Genomic DNA, 19,004 nt, shown 5'->3' with positions numbered 1-19,004 from the left:
ATTTTTTTCTTCTCCTCTTTGCAAATTATCTTGGCTATTTTTGATTTGAACAGATTCTAATCAAGCTGCATAGTTCACCCCTTAAATTCAGCTCCAACATTTGCACAAGCATGGTTTGGTTTGGGGGACACGGAGGGGAAAGAAAAATATACTCTATTATAAATTGATGTGTCTGTAACAGCTACCCACAATGAGTTGTCAGCAAGGACTGAACCCAGAAGCTTCATCACTGAAGGCCACCAACCTGCAAACAGTTACACACATGCTTAACTTTATGAATGAGAGTAGTCCCAGTGAAGTCAACGGGACTTCAATGTGTGTAAATTTAAGCACAGGTAACATCTAAAGGATTTTGAAATACTTAACTTTACTCATGTGAGCAGTCCCAAAGACTTGTTTTTTTCTGTGACTTCAAGAGGACTGCTCACATGAATAAAGTTAAGCATGTGTAACTGTTCCTAAGTAACATCTTACTCCACAGTGCTCCCATTAAAATCATTCTTCTGAATCACATGTATACGTGTTTGCAGGATTCAGGCCTACATTCTTCTGTAATGTAGTTTATCTGGGTATCAAAAAACATATAAATATATATTTTAAATCCTTTTAGCTTTGGCTTGCTACAGAAGGACTGAAGAATATCTCCACTATAGTTAACTAATTTTCTAACAATAAATTATAACGAGAGAGAGAGAGAGCGTTTGTGTTTATATGTTCTAGGACTAGTCAAAAACAAAGAGTTTTCATGAGAAATGTCAACCATTCTGAAATAATTTTCATTCTGCAGGTTTGGAAAAGGAAAGACTTTTCTTTCATTTGAAAATGTTCTCTTTCAAAATTTTTCATTTTTCTGGCTTTGGAGTTTTCATTTATTCCCTCATCTCTCTCAAGTCACACTTTCTGCTCCTCCCCCGCCCCCGCTCCCCACTGAAATAGGGTGAGACTGAGGAGAGGAGAAAAATAACATTTTTTTTTCTTTTGGGGGAGAGATGGGGTGATGGAGAAACAGAAAATTTCCAAAAAATTAACATTCCTTAAAAAAAATCAATTGAAATATGTTGACCACTTCCAATGGGTACCTCGATGTTTATATATAAACACCTATCCCCAAGTTTTCTCCTTCCCTTGACAGCTAGCAGGCTACTAATAGACATAAGAATTTTATAACTGGCAGATCATTTTGGGGGTTACATTTTATAAAATAAATGATAAATAAATGAAAGCTGGGGGAAATTTTTTTAGGAATGGATAACATACCATTCAAACACACCCAGTGAATTTCATTGGGAATTGGGCACCTAACTCCCATAGGTGCCTTTCAAAATTTTCATACTTAACTATCCTAATTGGCCTTCTACCTAGCCATTGTTAGATGGCAAATTTTATGTAGGCACTGAAGTAGAAATTGGTGTTGAGGCGCGATTCAAAGGGAGAAAAGGAAGGCTTAAGCACTACTTCAGGGAGGATGTTCTATGCACAGGAAGCATGGAAGAAAGTTCCAAGATGGTTGAGGGAGAAGCTGGTAATCAGGGAATTGAAGCTGGCATTATTGATATAGTAGGGAGCGGGTGCCATGATAAAGAGACAAGAGCAGAGAAGTAGGGAAGGGAAAAGTTGTGAAGGGTCTTGAAGCTGAGGACACAAAACTTGATCTTGGTGCAGCAGAAAGCGGGAAACCCATGGAAAGATTCAAAGAGACAGAGATGAGGTCAGAATAATGACCAAGGAAGAGGGTCTTAGCAGCTGTGTTTCACATAGAGTGCAGTGGAGATGACTGTCAGGGAGGAGGTTGAGTGATATGCCAGACCTTCAAGAAAAAATTGACCTGATATCACACAAATGAACCTTTATTGCTAAATAAAGCAGAGGAATGCTGTCGTTCAAGTAGACTTAAGATGAAAGAGTGTGTCAGTGCCTAGTTGCCTGGAACCACTGCAAAAAGTTATTATCACAGTTCTTTTAAAGGAAGGGTCTAATGCCGTGATTGGATTGCTGGGGACTAGCTTAACAAAAGGAAAGAATGGTTAAAGGGATCATTCACCTTGTTTTCCATGTTGGATTTGCCTGCTTTTTCTTCCATGTGCACTCCTTATGGCATTGTCTGCGTTTGCTCCTTTTCCACAAAGTGAAACGCTCAAGAGAGTTAATTGCAGGTTTGGAGATGTGCTAAATTGAAGCGGATGGCAGCTGTGAACTGGGTGCATCCTGCAAGAAAAGGTTTGAGTTTCCTTTGTAGTCAAACACATAATAATTTACTATTCCATCTGCTACTAACTTTTTGCTGGCCCCCAGTAAGAGCTCTGGCAGAGAAAATAATGCCCTTTCATTTTGTTTACAACAAATGCTAGTACAACCAGGATAGTGTCACTATCTGTATTTCCTCAAGGGCTTCACCTGGACTTTACAGGCTCCAAATCAGAATGGACCCTAAATATACTAACACCCATTGACTGACATTGTTGGGATTCACTGAAGTCAGAGTCCTTCTACTGACTTCTAAGGGGTGTTGGATCAGGCCCATTGTTAGTTGTCAGAATCTCTTAAGCAGAATAAGATTTCACCTCTTTTCTAGAACCTATTGTCATACCCACCATGTACATCTGTGAGGTAGATTAGTTAATTTAGAATAGCTCAGTAGCACAGTGATTATTAACCTTGCTTTACATGCAGAAGATTAGACCCTGACCCTGCACCCCCAGTGCAGCCAGGAGCTTCTTATCTGATGTCCCAGACTGTATAGCAATGATTTATATACATAAATCAATGTAATAATTTCTTTCCTTTTCTTCACTGAGGTATACATGTACAGTGCAGTTTGCCTTACACTGTGCAGTACAGTATTTGGCATTATGATGAAGTAAATGGAACATTTCATTATGAGAGTTTCCCTTAACATGAAGCTAGTTTAAACTTTAATCCTGACAGAAAACTGCATTTTGAATAGATGGATGGGATACCACGTGGTTGAGATGTCCAAACATCGTAAAAAAGTGCCCTTCATATCACTTAAAAAGCTGATCATACATTGGCCAACGTAGAAAGAAGTACAAGGTTTCCTACAAGCAGAAGAGTGCTGAGCATTCAAAATGCAGACACAAGAATGAGAGGGAGCTTGAAAATAAAATCTTTAGGAGGAGGAAAAATACCCTTGATTCATAATTTACAACCACTGAATTACTTTCCACCTACCGGGTCAAGTTTTACCCTCACGTACAGCATGTAGATGTAGAGCAAATCCACTGTTTTAATAGAGTTACCCTGGAGTAATTGGGAACAGAATTTGACTCTAATAGCTGTGATTGTCCCCCCAGCAACTCTCGAAACCATGAGGAAACCTTTCCCCATAGTATCAAATCAGGATCCTCTTCTTCCTGCTGCATGACTTATACATGATGACAGCACAAAAGATAACAGTATGAAAAGGCTGTTTTTTGTATCCATACAAATTGAACTCTGTTTGTTTGGTACAGCTTTGAAAAAAACACCATGGCGTTTTGGTCCTTTCTCCCACACCCCAGCTTATGTTAAATTAATTTCTTGATCATACATTATATATTCTATGATTTGAGTTTCATATCTTGGGATTTCTTATTGAAAATAATTAACAATAATATAACTAACAAAACCACAGGTTCATGTATGACAGAGATCAGTGAATTCAGAGAGCTCCCTTGCCTGTATGGAAATATTATTTTAATTAGGAAGTTTTCTACAGTCTTGGAGGCCAAGAATTTCAAAAGTGACTAGCACTTTTGGGTATTCATTTTGGGCCACAACAAAAAGGCCTGATTTTCAGAAGGTGGCTCAAGGTGAGTACCCAAAGGCCTACAGAAGGTACTACAAAATCAGTAGTCGCTTTTGAAAATTTTGACATGGAGTATATCCATCTATCTAATTCATGGGAGGCTCTGTTCCTAGCATTCACTGAGAGGATGAGCATTCATTTGAGTGATACCAAGCTTGATATCACTCAAATGTGTGGGCAAGGTGCAATAGCTTTAAAAATAAATCACGGCCGTAGAACTCTCTCATTTCCCTCTAAGTTAGTAGGGTGACCAGATGTCCTGATTTAATAGGGAGAGTCCCGATTTTGGGGACTTTTTCTTATATAGGCTCCTATTACCCCCACACCCCCACTCCCTGTCCCAATTTTTCACACTTGCTGTCTGGTCACCCTTTTTCTCTCCTTAGTTTTTACTATTACTATTATTTCTATTCTTAAAGCATTTTTATTCTTGATGCAGATTTGGTGAACATTCCATTTGAGCAATGAAAGTTGGACCTGTAGCCTGAGGATCTCCCCTTGCTCCAGGGTTACCAATGGTCCTTAATCTGCTAGAACCTAAATGTGGAATGCAGTATGGGACTCAGATCCAGAATGCAAAACAAAAGGAGGAAGAATCTCCAAATCATAAGAGTCTGGGTAGCTCGATCTAGTGGGATAGAGAGTCAAAAGACTGTTATTAACTGAACACTGTTGGATGGAGTGAGTTTGTGGTTTCAGTTTCATTTCTAGAAGACAAGCAAGTGCCCAACACAAAAAACACTAACACTGACACTTTTTTTGGTCATTTAGTCAGAGAAGCCAAGAACTGAACTGATGCGGAAACCATGAATCCTCATACCACAAGAAGTGGTCCCTTCAGGTTAGAATTGAGGAGTAGCAGGGCAGCAGGTAGATATTTGCACTGTTGATATATAATATGCTGTACACACCCATACTCAGGATAAAAAGAGGGCTTCACTATCAGGATGCTATCTCTACGAGGGTTATTAAATGCAACTAAAAGAAATAAGCCCTTTCTTCCACACCCAAAATATGATCAATTAATTTCTTAAATGATAGAAAATATAATGTACGATCGAGTTTCATGTCTTCAGATTTCTTATTGAAAAGAATTTACAATAATATAACTAACAAAACCACAGGTTCATGTACAACAGAGATCATAGTGAATTTGGAGTGCTCCCTTGCTTGCATGAGCTTCTAAGTCCTACACTGGGAAAACGTATAACTAAATGCAGCTCAAAGATTCTTTTTCTGTAAAAAATCCCATGATAAATGTCCTCAAGTGAGGTCACTTGAGAAATCCCTGGATTTTCTCCTGGATCTCAGTCACACAGCACATCAATCTATAGAATAATGGCTCTCAATGTACGGTCTGAAGACCACATGAACAAACAGAATGTCAGGGAAAGGGGGTTTGCGACAGGTGCTCTTCAGCAAAGAGAGCTGTATAAACTGCCACTCCAAAAGACTTAGGGCTGACATAATGCCTACTGAAGGCAGTGGAAGGAAACCAAATGACTTCAATAAGCATTGGATTGGGCCCACGGGTTTTAAAATGTATTTTACAATCAAACTCATGTAGTTTGGATTTTGTTTTTGTCTTCCAGAGCCCTCAGTAACAAGTTTGTTTAAAGCAGGCTTTGCAGAGTTTGCACTGCTGTTCAGGGCTTCTTAGGAAAAACATTCTGATACTGCAGCCTGATACCATTATTTTGAGAGTTAATCCTTGTGGATCTAGAGTAATAGCTACATGCCCTTCATTCTGCTGTGATCCTTTGAAAAGCCATTGACACTCTCAGTGTATATAGGGCTGCAAACGCCTCCTTGAATAAAAGCATTCTGTATATGCTAGCCAAAATAAGAAAACATGGGGTCAAATTCATCCTTGGTGAGACTCCACTGAATCTAATCGTCTTTCATTAAGGATGAACTTGGCTCATTTTCTTTCGTTTTAAAAATATGAAATGTACTTGTCTAAATGGCTTGATTTCACTTGCTTTTATTTGATGTTTTAGAAGTGGTAACATAAATATTGGTTAGAATCATATGCGTTATTTCCTGTTGTGCCACCCTAGCGCAATAAAAGAGAAAAGAGGAGAAAATAGCATAATTAAACTCTTGAAGAAATTCTTGCTCTTATTGAAGTCACTGGAATTTTTCCATTGACCACAACAGTTTGAGGAATGGGCACCCTCTGGATATTGCAGGCCTGATAGTTTTATAAATGAGCTTCCGCTTTCTGCTATGAGAACACAGTACCTCCACCCACATCACAAAAAGATTTCCTGTGAAATCCACACTGGCTGTTGTCACAAGCCCTACCACAGTGTTCTGCTTTTGCTAGCTGATATACATAGCAAAAGTGAAATATTCTGCAGAAGCTGTATAAGGAGTAGGGTAGATAGGCTACAGTATGTATCCTATGCTAAAACCTTGCCCAGCAAGGAAATAACCCACTGCGCTAGTCCATAATTGCATAGTTATGGCAACTGAAGTTATTCCAAACATTGTCCCCATTCCAAGTTCTTCAGGAGTGGACTGCTGATGTTACAACCTACACTCTAGTTCACGGAATCATTCCAGAGATCCTGATGCAGGTGAAATTAACACGCTGGAAGTTAAATGCTTGTAGTGACAAGCTGCTCTTAAGAGGAGACCATGACAGATTAGTTAGCCCGTCTCTGATTCACATTTGATAGAATGCAGAAAAAATGTTAAGAATGAATTTTACAATTATATAAGCCCTGTATCTTTTAAAGAAGATGAGTTAGTCTTAATGACACTTCAAAGCATGGTTATTAAGGCCAGCACAAAAAAGGAGATAGCTTTGGGATGACATGACGTAGAGGTAGAACAGAAGGTCAGGAACTGAAACTGTTTAGACACCAGCACTCAATACATCCCTGCATGAATTTGGGCACAGATCCTGGCAAACACCACTTGGGCATGGGGGAGAGAAAGGGATGGAGCACCCATGGAAAAAAATAGTGGGCATTTAGCACCCACCAACAGTCAGCTCCACGCCCTCCCAGCTCCTCCTATCTGCCAGTGGGCCCTGCTGATCAACTCTTCACCCTCCCTCCCAGCGTCTCCAGCCTGCCATGATCAGCTATTCTGCAGTGTGCAGGAGGTTCTGGGGGTTGGGGGGGGGAGGAGTGGGGATGGGGCATGCTCAGGAGAGGAGCGGGACTGGGCAGGAACGGTGGTGTGGGAGTGGGGGCTTGGAAGAACGGGTGGAGTGGAGTTGGGGCCTGGGGTGGAGCAGGGGTTGAGCACCCCTAGGGCAAGGCACAAGCCAGCACCTGTGTGTGAAAGGCATAGTTGGACTGTAAGAGGTAAAGAGAGGGAAAAACCAAGAAGGATGTGTCTGAGACAGGTAGTGAACAGGTCACAGGAGAAAAGCAGAAAGCCCTCTGATAAAGTGACAATTTTGCACTTCTACCACTAAATCAAGATCCACTACTTCTTATTTATTATTTGTATTATAATAGGGCATAGGGGCCCCATCCCAGATCAAGGTCCCCTTATGCTAGGCACTGTACAAACACATCATATGCCAGAGTCCCTGCCTCAAAGAGTCTACTATCTAAATAGACAAGACAGACAAGAAATTATCTCAATTTTACAAATGGAAAACTGAGGCAGAAATGCTAAGTGATTTGCTTAAAGTTACACAGGAATCTGTGATAGAATGAAGTACTGAACTCCAATCACCTGAGCCAAAATTTATTGTCCTAACCACTAACCCGCCCTTCATGTCTGCTTTATATAGCTTTACTCTTGCAAAGTTCAGGACTAGATACGTGAGAGGTACCTTTGTTTGTTTGTTTTAAGCTTATTTTCTCTCTTTTCACTTAACTCTTGTTTTAATTACACCACTTGAGCCTTAAATTAAAGTAAAGTCACTACAGTACATCCTTGAAAGGGACAACAACCTTCTGACCTCTTCTGAAAGGTAATCAGGGATAAAACAGTATGTTTCCTGGAAGACTGGCCTGAGGCAATCATGTAAGAATTGCCACCGAGATACTGGCTCGGTCAGTATGGAAGCCAATGAGCCAAGAGGAATGGCTAGATAGTTATGTCTCAATATCAGCGACTGGACAACAGCCATGAAATTGTCTAAATTGAGGAATATGTGAACAAAACTCATTTTGGTCTAATCCCCCAAGTAAAAAACAATCCCCAGTTACATTTTTTTAAACCATGGTCTGGTTTAAATTAGACACAGGTCAGGTTCATTATGAAAACGTCTACTTAGGTAATATTTTACTTTACTCATCAGATCCATATGTCCAACTTGGGAATGCAGGTGTGGTTTATGCAAGCATGCTGTCACTCTCACATCAGATGGAGAAGCTTTGTTTTAACTCCTTCAGGCACTGTGCAGATGGAATTATATCAGGGATGCATTCCATTTCCCCCTTTTTATTATTTGTAGGAATAAGGAAGAAAGCCTCTTAGGGTTAAATTGTGACTGTTAGGCATGGCCAGCTGGCTGAAAGGGATGGTATGAAGGAGCAGTGTGCTAGGAGGCATCCTGCATCAGACAAGACCAATTATCTCCTGAAGCACTCTGTTGTGTGATGCTGCTGGTGGTGGTGGTGGTGGGAAACGGTAATTTAATACTACCATTTAAAGGATGCAGCATACTCTGCCCTGCCCCCTCTCCCCCATAGCCAGTGAAGTCTGTTCACTGACACCAGAGCAGTTGTCATTGTTTAAGAATGTGGGTGAGGCTGTAGAGACCAAAGGTCATGCTCCATTTTGGAAGGTGTAGCTCTGGACTGCAGTCAATACCAAGCTCTGATTGCTGTTATGTCGGTAGAATTGCCAACCCTGTTCCATTCAGAGATCATGAGTCAGCCCCCCAAACTCAAGAGATTGGCTTTAAAATACATTTGAAGTTCTTTTAATTTGGTTAATTAATTTGGTTAATGTTCAGGTTTTGGGGCCTTTAGATTACACTGTGGTCACATTTTCAAACTTTTTTCTGCAACCACAGGTGCTAAAAATGTCCTTTTGGAGTTAATTTTAAATGAAAGCCAAGATTCCCACAGAATCATTTGTCTTCAGGATTTGGGGCTTTCCAAAACCCGTCAAATATTGCAAGACTCACATGAAGTTTGCGAGAGTTGGCCAGGCTGTGTTAGCTATGTAATATTTAAATAAAAAATAATGTAAGTGTTAAAAAATTCTCTGTGTCGTAATAAAGAGATGCCCCCAATGTGGGGGCATAAGGGCAAAGGACTCTGCCTACTCCTCTCCCTCTTTCTAGGACGTTGCTGCCAAAGGGTAGCAATTCAGTTGCAGTCCTTGTAACCAAACTGTCCTTTCTCCCTGTCTTCTGCCCTTCCCCAGCGCCCACGCACACACTGTGTAGCGCAATTTGATTATGCCTACAATCAGACACAAAAGACTCACACTATCACCTCTTGCCACAGCATTTCAGCCCTTTTACTGGAAGCTTTTCTTTCCCACTCAATGCTCTTTGGAGATTCAGATGAAGAGAAGTTTTGCATTAATGATTTCTATGAACCAGAGCACAGACAATAGTTTACAAAGGGCAAACATTTTGCTAGTGTTTGTGTGTCCAAGTCAAATGCAAATAGCAGGGTATCAGCAGATCTGAGATATGATGTGCAATGAAGGAGGGTCAAAGAGCTTAATTTACATGGTCTGATAATATTTTCAGGCTATTTTGTTCTTTTATTTTCTGCACATAAAATGGGGGGTGTAGAGCAGATTTTCTTTTCTTTTTCAGGAAAAGAGTATTTTAAGTGTTGCCTTTAAAAGTATTGTACTTGATAAAAATACACATTCTTCAGTGCAATGCAAACCAAAAGTAACAGTAATGCCATGTTTTATAAAAAAAGATTTTCTATTGCTGCCAAATAGTAAAAAACATTTGCATGCTTTCACAAGGAACATTAGCACATAACGTATGATCTAATGCCTATACACCAGACACACACACAGGCACACACACACACAAGAAGGGCATGCCAATTATCCCTTGTATTTCTCCCCTTCTCTTGGCATTGACAACACTCCCTGATGTTGCAGAGGGCCTCAGAATTATTTTATTAACCTCGGCTGTGCAACATTATTCAGACTAAATCTGAAAGAGTCCTTCCTCCCTTTGATGTGATCCTATTACAATATGTCTCTGCATGGGAACACACTTGACTCTGGCTTTCACAAGCCTCAGATCACTTACCTCCAATCAGCACTAACCTTTAGGATTGGGGAGGGGACCCATCTCTCAATTCATATCATCCCAGAGACCACGTCAGGAATAGAGAAAAAAAAACAACAGGCAGCTTGCCCTGATGACATTCAGCTAGCTACCAGCAGCACGAGGTTAGAACGACAGAGCTATCCTTTCTTCATTAAGTGTATTTATAAACATGCAGTACATAAGCATTTTTCCTTTCTTCACAGTGACGGGTGATTATATGCCTATGAGAGGTTTTCATTTATTTGGCGCCAGCATAATCAAAATCAGTTGAAACTGTGGCAAAAGAAGGGAAAGAAAACAAGTAGACATGGGATTGACTGTGTGTCTCTCTCTCCCTGGGCCATCCAAGGGTAGTAGCTGGCAAAAGTGCATCCACTGCAGATGAACTTCTCCTTCAGCTGGTAATTGTTCCCAGTCCTGTTCATGGCTTCTGTCCATTGAGGATGTAGCCCTGCATAACTTTAAAAGCAATCAGCTCTGCTCTGGAAACTCTGTGGAGCTTCTGAGCCAGCATGTGCGTGACTCTGTTTAGGCTTTTAAAAAAACCCAAGTGGTCTCAGAAAACCTTTGTGAATGAAATTTTCATGCTTTCATGTCTGTCCCGGCACAGATTCTGGGTCAGTCCTTGTGATCTCAAACATCCTGTTTAAACTGGCATTTTCCACTACATACATACAAAAATATTTCCATTATAAGCTTTTCAGGGTTGTGCATGGGCAAGCAAAATGACTTAGGTAAAGAAAGAGAGTTAACGGGTCTGTGTACAAATATATACAATAAATAATAATAATAAAGAGAAAAATACTGATTTTTTCCATGAGTCTCCCTGGGTGTTAAATTCCTTAAATTCATCTTGTAAGGCCAGATGTTGAAGAGTTCAAGGACAAAGTTTGTGTTTTCATTCCTTTTTCACCCCCTCACTTTCATAATTATGCACCAAAAATACAGTGATTACCCTAAAACTACAAGCATTCTGCGCTGGATGAAAAGGTGGCACATCATTTGCTTCCAAAATTATCCTTTGAGGGAGTTTCCAACCCTCTTCAGTGAGAGAGATGCACAGTGACCCAGTTTCCTGCCACTCCATTGGAGGACATTTTGTCCAGCTGACCTAATGAGCCATTTTCCATAAAGTAGAACCTCAGACTTATAAACACCTCGGAAATGGAGGCTGTTTGTAACTCTGAACAAAACATCATGGTTGTTCTTTCAAAAGTTTACACCTGAACATTGGCTTAGTACAGCTTTGAAACTTTATTATGCAGAAGAAAAATGCTGCTTTTAAACCTCTTGATTTAAATGAAACAAGCCCAGAAACAGTTTCCTTACCTTGTCGAATCTTTTTTCCCAAACTTTCCCTTTATTTTTTAGTAGTTTACTAAACGGTTTAACACGGTACTGTATTGTATTTGCTTTTATTTAATTTATTTATTGGTCTCTGCTGCTGCCTGATTGCTTACTACCGGTTCCAAATGAGATGTGTGGTTGACTGGTCAGTTGGTAACTCTGGTGTTTGTAACTCTGAGATTCAATGTGTTTGCAAATAATTTACATATAACCATTATCTTCAATTTATAGTCAATACGCCCTACCCCAAACAGCAATGGGAGTAGGAAACAAAGCTGCACAAAACTTGCTGGCTCTGGCAGTGGAAGTGGAGGTACTCAAGGATGTCTGGGGTCATAGCCTGGCAGGGGACTCTGGAAACATGGGAGTAGCAGGGGAGTGGTTTGGCCACTAGATCACCCTGCCTCTCTTGCTGTGGAGGTCACTCTCACTTTCAGCAGAGGAGTTGACTTAGCCACAAGTAGACTGCTGGTAAGGAGCATGCTTTTAGTTGTATCCTGAGTGGCAGTGCCCCTACATCTGCAAACTTGAACTGGGATGTTCCCAAAGCCCAGCTCTCAATGGCTGTGAGAGGCTGAATAAACTATGATCTTCAGGGACAAGCTTTCAAGCATAATATTCGGTTACATTGTCAGGGCTGTCTCCACAAGGTAAAGGGCTACAAACTAATGGGATACTCTTTCACATTTCTTGGTCCCCACACTGATGACATGGGGGTGGGAGGGAAGGTCATGGCCATGGGTTTTGAGAGACTGTAAGGACCAGTTCTGCTCCCACTTCATAAAGTAAGGCTTTAGGAGAAATTCAGTCTGCAGTCTGATTTTCAGAGTAGGACACCACTGCTCTCAGCATAGGGAATCATCCAAATACATACATTTTCCTGTATCTCAACACTGTTGCTGAGAGAATGCCATGCAGCACAGTGCAACTTACTAACTGCCAGCAAAGAAACTGCTATTTTACTGGCCATTCTAACAAATAATACAGCAGGGATAGTCAATTATACTTTGTCAATTTTCTTGGTCAAGGTTTAGTCAAGGTCCAGACTCCAGAGAAAATAATAATAATAAAAAATCCAAACAATAATGATGATAATAAGTAAATAAAAAGGTTTCAGGGTCTGTTCAAAAGTAAACTGCTAGGTTTGAATCTCATTTTAAGTTTGCTTTTTCTATTTCTACATCCTTAAACTTCAAAATAAAAGGCTTGGGACTCTCCTCTACTATGGGCCTAATCCGAAGACCACTTAAGTCAGTAGGAGTCTTTCCACTGACTTCAATGGGTTTTGGATGAGTATGAAAGGATACATGTCAAGGGCTTATCTACACAGTGCAGTAGTGTGTACCAGTTCGGGTGTAAATTCAGTGCACACAGTACTACATCAACACACAGTAGGGATCTTTAAGTGCATGACAGCAGGATCCACATGGATAGTTAGTGTACAACACACTGGTGCACACTAGAATTTACATCTCAGCTAGTGAGCACTAACACACTGTGTAGACAGGTGCCCCATGATCAAAGCACAGGCCTGGGTGTTAGATCTGTGCTCGCTTGCTTGTTCTTCCAAAACAGACTTGCTGGGTAGCCCTCTGCAAATCATGTAACCTTGCTATCTCAATTTCCCCATCTGTAAAATAGAGACAGAGGAGATGTGAGGCTTAATTCGTTTGTTTGTAAAGTGCTTTGAGATCTTCAGATGAAAAGTGCTGTAGGTACCAAGTCTTATTTCTTAAGTATTGAGTTTTATGCACGACCCTTGTACTGGAGAATGATACCAGGAGGCTGATCCTCAACTGGTATAAATGGCTATAGCTCCATTGGCGCTATGACAATTTACACCTGCAGAAGAACTGCCCTCTACTGCTTTGATAGGTTTCTCCAATAGCACAGTGCATAATTTGATTTATACAGTCATCTCAGAGTCACACATATCCCACTTATACTTGTTAGCTTGTGTGTTTAATTAAAATCTCTCCTTTCACCCCAAAATGAGTTCAGTCAGTGTTAAGGATGTGAAGTAAATCCACAAAAATAAACATGTCCTTCCCTCTGCCCACAATGTGCCTTGGCATGGTCTCACGGCATAGATATACACTATAAGATATTTGAGTGTTTGGAAGTCATTTTAACACGGAGGTTTGAGGGAATGTAAATCTGGTCAATTTGATGTTCAAGTGACTATGTAGTAGGCTAACTTCAAATTGTCTTGCTCCATGGGCTTAGTCTGATAATTAATGGTATTTGAACATAACTGTTTGCGATTTAGTTTCCTTCTTAGGGTGTTTTTTAAGAAGGGAGTGAGATGGAATGAGCACACTGCTAACTCGGCTCTGTGCGGTGAATGCATACAACCTATAGAGTATGATGGAACTAGAATACTGAACACATAGGAATCATAACAGCTAATACCTAAATATGATTCTAAGCACTTTACAAACATTAACTAACTAAATCTCTCAATAACCCTGTAAGGCAGGCAAAAATTATCCTAGATGGGGGAATATTACTCAGGCATGAAGGAGTGAAATCAGGAAGGCCAAATCACACTTGGAGTTGCAGCTAGCAAGAGATGTTACGAGTAACAAGAAGGGATTCTTCAGGTATGTTAGCAACAAGAAGATAGTCAAGGAAAGTGTGGACCCCTTACTGAATGAGGGAGGCAACCTAGTGACAGAGGACATGGAAAAAGCTAATGTACTCAATGCTTTTTTTGCCTCTGTCTTCACGAACAAGGTCAACTCCCAGATTACTGCACTGGGCAGCACAGCATGGGGAGGATGTGACCAGCCCTCTGTGGAGAAAGAACTGGTTCGGGACTATTTAGAAAAGCTGGACGAGTACAAGTCCATGGGGCCGGATGCGCTGCATCCAAGAGTGCTAAAGGAGTTGGCAGTTGTGATTGCAGAGCCATTATCTTGGAAAACTCATGTTGATCCGAGGAGGTCCCGGACGACTGGAAAAAGGCTAATGTGATGCCCATCTTTAAAAAAAGGAAGAAGGAGGATCCGGGGAACTACAGGCCAGTCAGCCTCACCTTAGTCCCTGGAAAAATCATGGAGCAGGTCCTCAAGGAATCAATTCTGAAGCACTTAAAGGAGAGGAAAGTGACCAGGAACAGTCAGCATGGATTCACCAAGGGCAAGTCATGCCTGACTAATCTAATTGCCTTCTATGATGAGATAACTGGCTCTATGGATGAGGGGAAAGCAGTGGACTTGTTATTCCTTGACTTTAGCAAAGCTTTTAACATGGTCTCCACAGTATTCTTGCCAGCAAGTTAAAGAAGTATGGGCTGGATGAATGGACTATAAGGTGGATAGAAAGCTGGCTAGATTATCAGGCTCAATGGTAGTGATCAATGGCTCCATGTCTAGTTGACAGCCAGTATCAAGCAGAGTGCCCCAAAGGTTGGTCCTGGGGCTGGTTTTGTTCAATATCTTCATTACTGATGTGGAGGATGGTGTGGATTGCACCCTCAGCAAGTTTGCAGATGACACTAAACTGGGAGGAGAGGTAGATATGCTGGTGGGTAGGGATAGGATACAGAGGGACCTAGACAAATTAGAGGATTGGGCCAAAAGAAATTTGATGAGGTTCAACAAGGACAAGTGTAGAGTCCTGCACTTAGGACGGAAGAATCCCATGCACCGCTACAGACTAGGAACCAAATGGCTAGGCAGCAGTTCTGCAGAAAAGGAAACAGGGGTTACAGTGGACGAGAAGCTGGATATGAGTCAACAGTGTGCCCTTGTTGCCAAGAAGGCCATTGGCATTTTGGGCTGTATAAGTAGGGGCATTGCCAGCAGATCGAGGGATATGATCGTTTCCCTCGATTCGACATTGGTGAGGCCTCATCTGGAGTACTGTGTCCAGTTTTGGGCCCCACACTACAAGAAGGATGCAGAAAAATTGGAAAACGTCCAGCGGAGGGCAACTAAACATGATTAGGGGACTGGAACACATGACTTACGAGGAGAGGCTGAGGGAACTGGGATTGTTTAGTCTGCAGAAGAGAAGAATGAGGGGGGATTTGATAGCTGCTTTCAACTACCTGAAAGGGGGTTCCAAAGAGGGTGGATTTAGACTGTTTTCAGTGGTAGCAGATGACAGAATGAGGAGTAATGGTCTCAAGTTGCAGTGGGGGAAGTTTAGGTTGGATATTAGGAAAAACTTTTTCACTAGGAGGGTGGTGAAGCACTGGAATGCATTACCTAGGGAGGTGGTGGAATCTCCTTCCTTTGAGGTTTTTAACATCAGGCTTGACAAAACCCTGGCTGGGATGATTTAGTTAGGGATTGGTCCTGCTTTGAGCAAGGGGTTGGACTAGATGACCTCCTGAGGTCCCTTCGAACCCTGATATTCTATGATTCTATGAAACAGAGGCAAAAAGGATAAGGGCTTGGGGATCTTTCCGAAAAAATCAGGCCACTCTGATTCGATGGGGTATAAGTGACCAAATATAGGCACTGAGGTTTGAAAATGTTGGTCTTTATTCTTTTTAAAATAATTGGTACAACTTAAATAGCGCTGTTTTAATAGTGACAACAACAGCGTGGTGGGAAATTTTCTAAATCAACAGTTCTCAAACTGATCTGCAGAGCTGCTTCTGTCACAAAAGACACAGAGAAATTACGTGTCTGAGCTGAGTTTAAAGGTAAAATTTTCAAAGACGTACCTAGAAACATAGGTCCCATTTTCAAAATGAATTCACTGTTGAAAATGGGACTCAGGCTCTTTTGAAAATATTATCCTAGAACACTGGAGGTCTGGGAGGCCATGCTCCTCTCACATAATGCAACTTATGAAAACAGTCACTGAATACATGAAGTAGCGACTGACTAAAAACTCTTACATAACGGTCATTTAATTTTTTTGGAGAGACAAAACCAGAACTGACCATTCTAATATAGCATATCCACATGGTGCTTTTCAATTACTGGAGGGAAGTATCTTTACTGTGCTCCACCCCTATTCCCCAAGTCTAAACTAGCAAATATCAGTTTGCACTTTTGTAACAAAGATTATCAAACTGATTCACCAGTATATTACCGCAATCTTATATCACTGGAGTTACACTGGCATAAAACTAATGCAACACAATGGTGAATCAGAGCCTTAGTCTCTCTGCACTGAGATTTCCACCTCAAAGAAACAAAAGCCCACCCTATATTAATTTGTGTGCATGCCTCCAGCATTCAGCAGCGGGCCTCTGCTGAACAGAACAAAGCTCTCAAACGTGCCAGGTTGATTATGAGATACATGCAGACAGGGCACTGAGTGAGGAACACACTGGTTTTTATGTATGAATTAACTCAAGATTGAACCCATATAATTAGAGGGGGAAATCTAGTGCACCAACTCACTGGCCCCACCCCCTACCCCATCTTGCCCTTTCCAGGAACAAACAAGTGATGCTGCACTGAATCTGTTCCTTAAAGCAGTCACTAATGCCCACAGATAGTGAGGGTTCATCTGGTTTTCATATAAATGTGATTTTTGTTATTAATTGCTGAACTTTTCTTAGAATGGCCAGTCATTCCACTGTTCTCAGCTCATCTCTTTCTGATTAAGTTTCTTTTCAGGCTTAGGATCTGAACCACACCAAAACATTTAAGTTTTTTCCCCTCAGAAGTTGCTGGACTCTCAATGGAAATAGATTAAGTTTGTTGGGTTTTGCTTTCCTTGCAAACAAGCTGAGGGGACTACCCTATTTGTTAGCAGACAAACAACTGGATAAAAAGAACTGGCTCACTCTACCTGTTCATTGGAACACTCACAAACGCTTCTTGGAGTTGCACACTTGGGTCAAATGTTTGTTAAGGGAGGGGAGTGGTTATTTAATAGTTGAATTTACAGTGGCGTCTGCAAAACAACAGCACCTCTGGCTTATCAGGTTTTTGAACTTGTTTTTAATTTGGTTGTCACAGAAACAGTGGCTGAAAGAGTTGCAGTAGTACAAACTTCACCCTAGACTGATGAAGTCGTCTGGGTGAGACCAAAGAAAGAAAACCTCTTTCAAGAAACAGGATCATACACCCAGACTCTCACACTGGGCCTGAAGAACAATGTAGTGTGTTCAGCTTGGCTGTTTGTTGCTTTTGTCTTTCATAATAATAATTAACAGAAAATGAAAACACACTGATACCTTCTTCAAAGAGCTAAGAACCCCTCTCATCCATGTTCCCTACTGGCAAATAAAGACCTGATCGTGTTCTCAATTAGACTTATTGGAGTTTTGCTATTGATTTTAGCAAAAGCAAGATCGAATGTTGTTTTTATTGTTGGTTCCTGGGCTATAGCAGAACTCTCTAGGACAGGGGTAAGCAAACTTTTTGGCCCAAGGGCCACATCTGGGCATAGAAATTGTATGGCGTGCCATGAATACTCACAAAATTGGGGTTGGGGTGCGGGAGGGAATGAGGGCTCTGTTTGGAGGTGTGGGCTCTGCGGTGGGGCCAGAAATGAGAAGTTCAGGGTGAGGGAGGGTGCTCCGGGCTGGGACCGAGGGGTTCGGAGGGCAGGAGAGGGATCAGGACTGGGGCAGGGGGTTGGGGCATGACTCAGAGGTTCAGGCTCCGGGCAGCGCTTACCTCAAGCAGCTCCCAGAAGCAGCGGCATCTTCCCTCTCCAGCTCCTACACTGAGGGGCAGCCAGGTGGCTCTGCTGCATGCTGACCCATCCGCAGGTGCCGCCCCTGCAGCTCCCATTGGCCGCAGTTCCTGGCCAAAGGGAGCTGCGGGGGCGGTGGTTGGGGCGGGGCAGTGTGCGGAGCAGACCCCCCGGCTGCCCCTGTGCATAGGAGCCAGAGAGGGGACATGCCACTGCTTCCACCGCACAGAGCGACCCCTGATCCTGCTGCCCAGCTGGAGTGGGACAAGCCCCAGACTCCACTCCCCAGTGGCAGCTTGAGGATCAGATTAAAATGACTGGTGGGCTGGATGCAGCCTGCGGTCTGTAGTTTGACCACCCCTGCTCTAGGAGCAGCTAGAGATCCTGCGGTGGGGGCCAAATTCCATTATTATAATAATACATTTAGGACTCCATACATCACAGTAGAATCCGCAGTGATGGCAATGGGAGGTTTGCACAAAGAACAAGAGCAAAATAGGCCTCTATGTAGTAACTAAATGCCATCATTATTTAGTACTTGTTCAGTGCCATAATTTTGTATTCATCATCACTTGGTGGGAAAATAATCTTTAGGATCCTTGTTATTTTGACCCCCTTTTGCTTCTCTTCCTTTGCCATCTTTCACACTCTCCTTTTCCCACTCCCCACCACCTTTCCTGTCTCTGTGTTTATCCTTTCTTTTCTTCACCTTTTTTTTTTAAAGAGCAACTTCCAATCCCGATTCTTTGCAGATTTAACTTCCACCACCCCACCCCATCTGCTGAAAGGAAGAACAGTGAAATAGTTAATGGTGAGATCTGAGTGTCATTGTTAGTGTAACATTCCCCAGTTAGATTAAGGGAAGGTGGGGGAGTTTATGCCTTGCAGAGCCATTGAGTCCAGGCTGTCTGGAGACTATGGAAGACAACACTGCATTGCACTTCACAATGGAAAGATAAGCTCTGCAACCATGGGGCTAAAAATATAATACAAAAAAAAAAAAGCTGAGATTCT

The 19,004-nt window shown here is 41.8% G+C and overlaps 1 long non-coding RNA gene across 1 annotated transcript in view; it reads left to right on the top strand.

Moving 5' to 3' along the window:
- LOC122458659 overlaps window positions 1–19,004 on the top strand; it is a 44,262-nt gene that overhangs the window by 13,825 nt on the left and 11,433 nt on the right. The gene's annotated exons all lie outside the window — the stretch shown is intronic.

This window comes from Dermochelys coriacea, chromosome 1 (genome assembly GCF_009764565.3).
Source record: "Dermochelys coriacea isolate rDerCor1 chromosome 1, rDerCor1.pri.v4, whole genome shotgun sequence".
Lineage (NCBI taxonomy): Eukaryota > Metazoa > Chordata > Testudines > Dermochelyidae > Dermochelys > Dermochelys coriacea.
This window is presented reverse-complemented; position numbering and strand designations above follow the sequence as displayed.